Source organism: Nicotiana sylvestris, chromosome 9 (assembly GCF_000393655.2).
Source record: "Nicotiana sylvestris chromosome 9, ASM39365v2, whole genome shotgun sequence".
Lineage (NCBI taxonomy): Eukaryota > Viridiplantae > Streptophyta > Magnoliopsida > Solanales > Solanaceae > Nicotiana > Nicotiana sylvestris.
Window position 1 is genome coordinate 183,202,307 of NC_091065.1, and position 11,707 is coordinate 183,214,013.

At 37.8% G+C, this 11,707-nt stretch overlaps 1 non-coding gene across 1 annotated transcript; it reads right to left on the reverse strand.

Annotated features, from left to right (window-relative positions):
• Positions 1 to 9,246: 9,246 nt before the first annotated feature.
• LOC138878778 (small nucleolar RNA R71) lies at positions 9,247 to 9,353 on the reverse strand. Its single transcript, XR_011402554.1, has one exon. It is a non-coding gene; the product is annotated as a small nucleolar RNA R71 (small nucleolar RNA).
• Positions 9,354 to 11,707: the final 2,354 nt, after the last annotated feature.

Consider the following 11,707-nt stretch of genomic DNA (forward strand, 5'->3'; position numbering starts at 1 on the left):
TAAATAAACCAATCCCGTTTCAATTGTCCTTTAATTGGAAAAAACTCCCTTGCGCCCTCTCGGGTGCGGAAAAAGGAGGTGTGACAACCCCCAAAAAAAATTGTCGTTCCTTAAGCTCTCTTTCTTAGAACTAGGTTGAATACCAAAGTCTAAGGATGTGATTATGTTTTGAAGGGACGTGAACTCTTTTGCTTCTAGTTGGATACTTGAATTTCAGAATTTGAAGGGCCAGGTTCTTCATACGTGAATCATAATTGACATCAACAAAATTATGCCTTCCACTATTTTATTCTGCATCAAGAGTACCTAATGTTGCATCAACACCCCTATGTTCAGCTCCAGTCGAGGTGATAAAGGGACCAGGTTCTTCTGTGCCTTTTGAAGATTCTACTACATCTCCTTCATCCTTTTGCTTGACTTGACTCATCAAATTAGTTTTTCCATTTGCAATATCTATAGCTTCACTAGGAGCATTTGTGAATTCTCCATCTTCATCTTCTTTGTTTTGTGACCATTTTGCCACCATTATTGAGAGCAACACATTTTCCATCCAAAAGCTCTCGGGTAAGTCAACTTGGCTTTTCTCCCATTGGTGCAGTTCATAGAGAGACTTCTTAAGAAGGGACCTGATCATGCACTTGTTAATCAAGTAGAAAGCAGTGTTGACTACTTCATCCCATGAACCAGGTTCTCCATAACCAATTTTGTTCAACAAGTAGAACTCACATGCCCAGTCATCTCCACCATAACTCAGCATCATCATCAATGACACTTAGGCATGTTAGATCACCACCATGCAGGGACTTAAAATCAGCAATGTAAATATTCTTGTATCTTTTGGCCACAAGTACCACCTCACCGGTCACAAGATTTGTGACTGTGCATATCTTGGACAAGAATTCCACTTATTTTCCTTGTCACATATCAATCCTTCTTACTCCTAGAGTGTACCCCTTTTAGCTATTTTCAAAGGGTACACTCTCTCCTTGCAGGGCCTTAAGTGAAAGGAAATCATTTGTACTTCCAGTCATACGCTTTGAGCAGCCGCTATCCATGTACCATTGTAGGCTGTTCCCTTTCACTGTTCCCTACACAAGAAAATCAGGAGTTAGACTTAGGAACACAAACGAGTTTAGGTCCCTTGTAATGATAGAACGGGTGGATCAAACTTCCTTTTGCCCATGTAGGCAACACATATTTTCTTTTCTGGGAACCGGGTTCCTTATCAATATGCCTCTTTCAACAAAAACTTTATTTTTCTGCAACGAATGAATTTTAACTTCACAGGAGTCCTTGTAATGATAAAAGGGGTGAATGAGGGCTCTTTTGGTCCAAGCAGGCATTATACATTTTTTATGTGAAGGACCAAGTTCCGTAGCAGCTGTTACTTTTTTAGCAAGAACTTTGTTTTTCTGTTGAGACCGAATTCTAACCTTACAATTTTCTTTAAAGTGCCCAGTGTTGCCACAGTGAGTGTAAAGCCAATTGTCAGGTACAGTAACATACTTGCTATAAGGGTTGTAGGGAGTCTTTTCCCTTTGGAACCCGATTCCCTGCCTGTTTCCCCCATTGTTTGTGTACACGACAGTGATAGCATCAGAGGACCAGGTCCACTTAAGTGATTTTTCAAGATCACTTTTCACTCTTCCTAGTTCTTCCTGAAGTTATTTATTTTTCTCAAGCTCAGCACACAGACTAGATTTCACTGAATTTAACTCACTTTCAAAATTAATGTGTGTCTCACTTGCAAATTCCTTTCCCTTTTGAGAATTCGAAGACCTATTTGTCATTTTAAGTTCCCCAATTGTTTCCTTTAAGTTTACAACTCCCACTAACAGATCATCTATCTCATGCTCAATGTTAGCATCACTCTCAGTTAAAACCTCTTTTTCTTTCTTCAGACTCTCAATGGTTTCCTCTAAGTCTTCAATGGAAACTACCATATAATCCCTCTCTTGTTCAATGCCATCAATTTCTTCTATTAAATAATTTTTCTCTTTAACGAGGCTATGATCGGCATCAATCAACACATTTGCTAAGGACATCAATTTTTTTAGAGTAAGTTTTCAAATTTCTTTGAACATCAAAGAAACTTACCTCATCTTCCTCCTTGTCCTCATCATCGTCAGATTTGTCCATGAGTGCAAAGATTTACTCATATTCTGAAGATCCATTGTCAGCAACTATCATATTTTCACCTTTAGATTCACTAGAAGAATTTCCCAATCAATCAGGGCTTGCTTCATCATGTTGTCAGTAGCATCTCTTCTTTTGAACTTTTTGTCAAGGACCTGGTTACTTTTACTGGCCTTTTCATTGTTGATTTTGTAATGATCCTGCTTATGAAGAGGACGGTCTTTAATGAAGTGTCCAAACTTTCCACACTTATGTCAGCAATCATTTTCTTTGAAATTCCTGCTGGAACTTCTTAAATTGGAATCCCACCATTTATTCAAATCATGTTTTGGAATCTTCGAGTGAGATACTCGATGTCGGATTCATCACTACTTGAGTATTTGTTGGCAGAACTGAGAACCAGGTTCTTCTCCTTCTTGGGATCTCTTCTTTCAATATCCTTCTTTTTCTTCATCTCATAAGTTTTGAGATTTCCAATGAGTTCATCAATGGCCATCTTCTGCAAATCATTGGCTTCAGTGATAGCATTCACTTTACTTTCCCAAGAACCTGGTAAAACACTAAGTATTTTTTGGACCAGCTTGTTTCTTGGGATGACTTCACCAAGAGAGTGAAACTCATTAATAATGGAGGTGAAACGTGTGTGCATATCTTGAATAGACTCATCCTCCTTCATCTCAAAAAGCTTATGCTCAGTAGTAAGCATATAAATTTTGGACTGCTTAACCTGAGTAGTGCCCTCATTGGCAGTGTGAAGAGCTTCCCAAATGTCCTTAGCAGGCTGACAAGCTGAGATGCGGTTGTACTTATCTGGTCCGATGCCACAAACAAGAATTTTCTTTGCCCTAAAATTCTTCTCAATAGCCTTTCTATCAACATCGTTGTACTCTTTTCTTGTTTTTGGGACTATAACTATTCCCCCACCAACAGTTTTCATGGGAACAAAGGGTCCATCACAGATTATATCCCACAACTCTGAGTCCTCAGCCATAATGAAGTCATGCATTCTTGTTTTCCACCAACCATAGTATTGGCTGTTGAATCTTGGTGGTTTGTACGTTGATTGTCCTTCCTCAAAATTTGGTGGAGCATCCATGTAGATCCTTTCTAGGTGTTAACCTTTTAGAAAGAACCCGCACTAATACTGATTATTAGAAACTAAGCGTCCACCAGACTGTATAGAGAACCGGGTTCTCTATGAGTTTCTACTAAAAATACTGAGGAACCAAATTGTATAGCGATCTGGTCCTATATCAGTTTGGTACAGTGCTAACTGCGGAACCAGCATGTAGATGAGACACAAGATAAGTTCCCACTGTATAGAGAACCAGATTCCCTAGCAGTTCCTATTGTAAGAAACACATTGTGTGTCACGACCCGGATTTCCTGCCTTCGGGAGTCGTGATGGCGCCTACTAGTAAAAACTAGGCAAGCCAACCAACTGAACTATTTACCTTGTTTCTATTTTTAATCCGATAACAGCTAAGAGCCAACAATTAGATAACAACATAATTGAATAAGCGGAAGTCTGTATTGTAAAGATTTAATAATACTGCTAATACAAATCCATAACAAATCTACCCAAGACTGGTGTCACAACTTCACGGACTGTCTAAGAGTACTACAAATAAAGGTTTGAAAGAATAAATACAACACTGTCCCTAGAAATACATGAAAGAAACAAGAATAGTAGATAGAAGGAGATGCCAAGGTCTACGGACGCCTGCAGGACTACATCGGGTCGCCTGATGAACAAGAAACACAATCTCACTATGGTTCGAAGTTTACAACACTGGGATCTGCACAAAAGAGTGTAGAGTGTAGTATCAGCACAACCGACCCTATGTGCTGGTAAGTGTCTAGCCTAACCTCGACGAAGTAGTGACGAGGCTAGGACCAGACTACCAAATAAACCTGTGCAATATAGCATACAAAATAATAGGAAGCAGATAACAATGATGGCAGCAATGATCAACCAGTGATATAAAAAGCAGGCAACAAGAATACCATAAATGTTCCCCAACAATGAATAAATACAAGTGCAATCAATTAATCAAGTCCTTCAAATATAAATCTCTAAGATAATATGCTTTTCAATGAATATATTTTGAATATATTTCCTTTAAATAAAATATCTTTCAGATAAGCATCTTTCGAATATAATTCTTTCGAGTAAAGGTCACCTTGTGATGCCTCATTTTATAATCATAAATAATATAGGTCTTAGCCCACTTTCATATTTTCACGGCACCTTGTGCCTATATTTATATCACAATCGCACGGACAACTCACGTGCCATTAAATAAAACCATAATATTTTCCCCGGCACCTTATGCCCTCATATTTCTGCCTCACATTGCACAACAATATCCTCATGTTACTCAGTTCATAGGTTCCATAACCCAATACAATTAAGAATGTTCAAAGAGCCTCATTCACTTAACATAACGTAGAGTACAGCTTCCAACCCAATTAGGAAATCAACAAGAAAAGATGAAGTTATTTTTTAGAAATCATTTGATAAAGAAAATACCATTTTCAATTAAAGTACAATATCGAATGAATCATTACCTTTAATACGAGAAATAAATAAATCAAAACATAGTAGAAATTCCTTTTTAATTAAAGTACAACCTCAAACGATTTAAGAAAAATTTACTTGAGAAATCAATTGAGTTAAAAATGTAAAAAATTCTGAAATTTGAAGTATTGAACATATAAAAAAATAAGGCGAGGTATTGTAAACACTATGGATTTCCAACACAAAGGATCACAACAGTAAAAGGATCTAAACAGTTAATACACTTGAATTGTTAATAACAAGTAAACAAAGCAAACAGAAAGTACACGGCATCACCCTTCGTGCTTTAACACTCTCTCACCAAAACAATACACGACATCATCCTTCGTGTTTTACACTCTTCCTCAGCCAAGCAACAATCACAAGAAATAAGGGTAAGGGAATTTATAACATCGAAATAAAATCAAGTAACAACAGAAAATCAGTAAATAAACGTAAAGGACAACATAACTCAATTAGAATTAGGAAAAATCAAGGACAAGTGCACGACATCACACTTCGTTCTTTTACTCTCACCCTCACCATAAGAATCAATATAAACTGCACGGCATCACCTTTCGTGCTTTTACTCTCATCCTCACCATAAAATCAATATAATCGGCACGGAATTGTACATTGTGCGGCGCGACATCACCCTTCGTGCTTTACACTCTTCCTTACAAAATCATACACGGTATCACCCTTCGTGCTTTAACACTCTTCCTCACCAAATCATACACGGCATCACCTTCTGTGCTTTAATACTCTTCCTCACCCAAACAACAATCACAAGGTATAAGGGCAAGGAAATAAATGAAATCACAATAAAATCCCGGCAATGGAACAATAGTACAACAATCAAATCCTGGCAAGGGAAACAATATCAAAACAATAATATCCCGCCAAGGGAGACAATATCATGATTCTCTCTCTTTCCTTTTTTCTTTCACGTTTACTTAACAACTCAATTCACTACTTGAGCTAATGCTCTACAATGTTCAACAATTCAATTCTCAACTTGAGTCAATGCTCTACAATATTCAACAATTCAATTCTCAACTTGAGCCAATGCTCTACCATGTTTAATTAACAATAATACTTCCACAAGTCATATTCCTCAATAGAAATTATCATATAGAGCATATAAAATACGAAACGGAGTCACATTAATCAAAGTATAAGACTCACGGGCATGCTTGACACCAATGTATAAATACTCGTCACCATGTCTATACGTCGTACCCAACAAATAACACATAACAAATAGGACACAACTCCTAATTTCTCAAGATAAGGTTATACCAAACACTTACCTTACTTTGCAACCAATTTAAAATTCCAACAAGCCTTTGCTTCACGAATTCGTGCCCGAAATTCTCAAATCTAGTCATAAACAATTCGATTCAGTCATTAAAAATTATAGGAATTAATTCCATATGAAATTCTGTATTTTCCATTTAAAATCTGAAATTGCACTAAAAATTTGCCCGTGGGGCCTACGTCTCGGAACCCGACAAAAATTATGGAATATGAAACCTCATCCAACCATGAGTCCAACCATACCAATTTTACCAAAATCCGACATCAACTCGACCCTCAAAACTTCAAATTAAACCAAGAGGGTTTTCAAGATTTTCCCAACTAAAATCACCAATTAAATGCCAAAACTAGGAATAGATTCAGGTAATCTAACCAAAATTAAGTTAAGAACACTTACCACGTTATTTTCTATGAAAATCTCCCGAAAATCGCCTCTCCCCGAGCTCCAATTTGATAAAAATGAATACCATTTTCAGAACTTAACATTCTGTCAAGAATTTTCCGTGGTTACTGTTTACGCATTTACTGTTCACGGGACTGTTCACGGTACTGTTCATGGGTACTATACACGTCTACTGTACACAGATACTGTTCATGTGTACTGTACACGGGTACTGCACACAGATACTATTCACGCAGGTGCTGTCACTGTTCACACGTGCGAAAAATGCAGAAACTGCCCAGAAAATTTCAGCAGCCTTTTATATCCGTTAACCTTCCGAAATCCACCCGAGGCCCTCGGTACCTTGAAAAAATACATCAACCAGTCCTAAAACGTCATACAAACTTAGTCAAAATCTCAAATCACATCAAATAATGCTAAAACCGCGAATCACACCCCGATTCAAGCCTAATGAAACTAGAAACGTCCAACTTCTATATTCGATGCAAAAACCTATCAAATCAATTCTGATTGACTTCAAATTTTGCACACAAGTGATAAATGACATAACGAAACTATGAAAATTTTCAGAATTGGATTTCAACCCCGATATAAAAAACTCAAATCTCCGGTCAAACTTAAGAAATTTTCAGCCTTAGATTTTTAGATTCCGTTAAATGGCGATAATTTGATCTAGGGACCTTCGAATTCGATTTCGGGCATATGACCAAGTCACAAATCACGTTACAAAACTATCGGAATGGTCAAAACTTTTATCCGGGTTCGTTTTCTCAAAATATTGACCGAAGTCAACTCAGTTGAGTTTTAAAGCTCTAGTTCACAATTTAATCCATTTTTCACATAAAAACTGATATTAGGCTAGATTTATGTCATTTGACGATTGTTTTGCCCCATTTTGATTATGTTTCAATGCTCTAATATAATCAAATGATGAAAAATGAGCTCTAAATTGTGTTGCAGGAATGAGGAGCTTATATAAGGCCTTAAAGATGTGATTGGAGATGCATTGAAGCAAGAAAGACCCCTAGGAGCTGAGTAAGCGAGACGACGAGAAAAAGAATCGACCAAATGAAGTCCTAGACTAGCACAGCCATTAGCGCGTCCACTAGTGCGACCGCGCGGCCCTAATGGTCGAGGCAGAATGGTAAGGCTACTAGCGCGGCCATTAGCGCGGCCGCGCTAGCCCAGTTCCGGAAAATAATTCCTGGGGTAAATTTGGAAGTCTGGGGGGCAAATTCACTTAACCTATAGAAGGTCAAGCTCGCCCAAGGAGTGTGTGTGCAGCTTTTGATAGCTGAGAGCAAGAAAAGGAAAGGCAAGAGGCAAGGAAGAGTATTCTACATCAAGTTCTTCTTTTCTTCCTTTTGTTTTATGATTTGTAATAAATTTAATTATTGTGATGAACATCATTGTTATGAGTAGCTAATTCTTTTAATCTAAGTTTTTGGGTGAACCCGTTGTGGATGAACTTGTTGTTATATTAATATAGTTTGAATTGGTTGTTAATCTCTATTTGTTCAACTACGTTTTGATTTTGGTTAGTTGAAAGGATCCTCAATTAGTCGTTCCTATTTATTATGTATTTTCTTGAGAGAGAGTGCATATTTAGGTAATTATTTGAATAACATCACTCCCGGAGTATAGGCGGGAGTCATAACCGAGGGTTTAGAGGTTGGAGTAGAGATAACGATACCTCGGGTGCGATCTAAGTGAACTGTAATGCGAATCTAGCTAGTGTAGCTTGGGAAAGTGCGTCTAGTAAATTATCATAATTACTTGAGAGAGAGTTATGATAGCTGGAGAGTTCATGATCGATAGAGACAACTAATTCATAACTATAAGAAACATACAACTAAGGAATTCAACAACAGGGGAAACCATTACCTTAGACCTTTATTCCAATTATCTACAACTGTGTAGTAGTTAATCTTCGTTTTATCGATTCTATTAGTTGGAGTAGTGACCATAACACCACTTGTTATTTACAAAGTTTGAGAAGGTTGACTCATAAGAATTTAGTACTTTAAAGGCTTCTCTTGATACGTTAATTCCCTGTGGGATTCGACTCGGGGCATAATACCCCGGATTATATTTGCACCACCCGCTTAGTCTTTTAATAGGCATAGTTGAGCATGATAAAATTTTGACACCATTGCCGGGGAATTAACGGTATTATCAATTACGATTGAAAGAAGTACAAAAATTCTTAGTGTAGTTATTTCTCTCCATACCCAACTTTTACATTGAAATTTTTAACGTTTGTCGACTTGGTTGCACAAGTGCATGCCTAGAAACTCATCGAGAACTGGTGAAGTATTTGAAGCATTACTAGATCCTGAGAAATTTTTCAAGGCCTTGAACCGGGCCAACCGGAAAAACAAACAACTGACCCATTAGAAACAGTAATGGGAGATCACGAAGAACACCCAGTTGTACCAATAGCGCCAATGGCACCTCTTGTGCCAGAGGCGGCTCTCTATGACTGGGCACAACCCACAGCTGAAAATCTGGCCACCTCGATTTTAGTCCTGCAGATACAAGCTGAATCCTTCCAAATCACGAATAACATGTTGCATTTGTTGCAAAACAAGGGATTATTTTCGGGGTCACAAGTCGAAGATCCTCAACAACATTTGAAAAATTTTCTGTCAATCTGCAAAACCCAAAGACAGCCCAATGTAACTCTAGAAGTAATCAAGTTGCTATTATTCCCATTTTCAGTGAAAGGAGCTGCTCAGACCTACTCACTCCCCATAAATTCCATAACAACTTGGGAGGACTTAGTCAGGCAATTCGTGAACAAGTTCCACCCCCCAACAAAACCGCGCAACAGATTGATGATATTTTGAGTTTTAAACAGAGACTAATGGAAACATTGCATGAAATATGGGAGCGTTTTAAAGGGATGCTGGTCATATGTTCGCACCATGGCATTCCAGATTTGATGTTGGGATAGCGGTTCTACATAGGATTGTCAGATAGCGTGAAGAACATTGTTGATGCTTCAGCCGATGGAGCATTTTTGAGTAGAACATGGAGAGAAGGTCAAGGTCTACTTGACAAGATGGCGCAGAATTTGGGATGGATAACCAGAAATGCACCAATCACTCCAGTGGTGCACTCAGTGCCTTTAGATCCATCCAATTCAATGGCTAAAAATATGGCCACCTTATTGACACAGATGAGCATACTCACCAAAAAGGTGGAAGAGTAAGGGCAAAAGCAGCAATATTGTAGATACTACTAATGGGGGCTTGTGCACATCTTGCATTAATCAGCCAATTAGTAACCAGTGGAAAGCAGAACATGATCATCAACATTACCCTGAAGATATGAACTATGTGACTAATTATGGGGGCTAGAGACAGGTTAGTCAGAGTTGGGGCCAGCAGAATCAACAGTACAGGCCATCCCAATCACAGTTCAACAGTAGGAATGTGGGAGGTATGAGACCCCCCAATAATATAGCACCTTGCCCAAGGCCACAGGGATACAGGAATCAGAATCAACAGTAGGGGTATTGTGAGCACGTGATTTTCACCCTATATGAGAATCACTCCCAAAAATTCAAAATAAAACAATTTTCCTTTATGTGCAATGTTTTTATTTTTGTGGTATTTTTGTATAATCATTTGTATTTTTGTCTGTGCATGTTTAATCGTTTAAATTAATAAAAATATAAAATATGTCGCATTTTCATTTAGTATTTATTTAAGTTTGTTTTATAAAAATGAGAAAATCATAAAAAAATAATGTACGTTGCATTTTTAACATTTAACGTCTAAATTGTGCAATTTTATCGTTAATTGCTATTTAAATGTGCGATAATAGTTATTTGGAATTAATTAGTATTTTTATAAGTTAATTTAGTTTATAAGTTAATTTAGAATTTTAGTTTTATTAATTAGGAAATAAAAGAAAAGAGAGCAAAAAATATAAAAGAAAATCGGAATTAGGCCTCTTCTTCAATTTTTAACCACAGGCCCAAATATACCCAACCTTCCTCTATGACCCGGTCCATTCCAAACCGGGTCGACCCAGTCCATAACCCAACACCCCTATTTCCTTATCTTTCATTTCAAAACAAAACCCTAAAATTTCACTGTTAAAAAACAAAGCCCCACCCGCCCCCTTTCTTTCCTTCTTCTTCTTCAAGCATCCAAATAACCCCTCCCATGGCTACCCAATGACCACCCCCTCCAGTCCTGCCCTCCTCACACATCATCCACCAGCAGTCCACCATCATCCTCCAACACCCACGAAGCCCACACCATGAACGACCTCCCTTTCAACTTCATCTTCTCCAAAAACCCTCGAAGCTCGGCCATAGACGACGTGAAGCAGCTTCCATGGCTGCCCCATATTCATCTTCTTCGTCTTCACCTTCTTTGTCGTCGTCACATCGTCGTAAAACCTTCGTCGAAACCCAGCTCCACCCCGACGCTGCTGCTTCTCCTCCTTCTGCCATGGCCGCGTCTCCTTCGTCTTCTCCATCGCTGCGGCTGCGTTGCTGCTTTCTTCTTCGTCCAACCTAGTCGACACTGCCCAGTCGACTTCCAGCTGCTCGACGAGCTCCTGCTACGTCTTCTTCATGCGATGTGCCACTGCTGCCCGCTGCATCTTCTTCGCCGCTGCTCCGTCGCGGCTGACCATGGACGAGTTGTAAGCTCGTCGCTGCTGCGTCTTCTTCATCTTTCACCTCGACTGATGCTTGTTGCTTCGTCGTCTTCAAGTCCGTTTATGTCAAAGTTTCGTTGGTTTCGTTTAGAGTTCGTTCGATGTTCGTCGTTGGTCATTTACGGTTAGTTGTTCTAAGTTTTATTTCGTCCATAATTTGTTTGATATTTTCAGATTTGAAATTAGTATAAGTTTTTTTTCATTTTTCTTATTTATTTTTAGATAAAAATGGTTAGTTTAATATATTGTTGATAGATTTAAGTTGAAGATTCAATTAAATTATTTTTCAGTTTGTTTTATTAATTTTAAGAGGATTTAGTTTTAATATAGAAAAGTGTTAGCTTAAATCGTTTGAATCCGTTGTTTGTTGTTAATATAGATTTAATTCGTGTTTCATCTTGTTTGAAGTTCGTTTTTAATTCAGCAATTTAATGTGAAGTTATGTTTTGGTTTTTAATTTTTTTTGGAATCATGTATCTTTGTTATAATTTTGCTGGATTTAATTTTTTTAAAAAAATCATTTGATTATTTGAAGTTTAGTGATTTGAATATGTTTATTTGTTTTGTTTAAGCTTAATTCGAATTTGAATAAAACTTGCTTGTTATTGTTG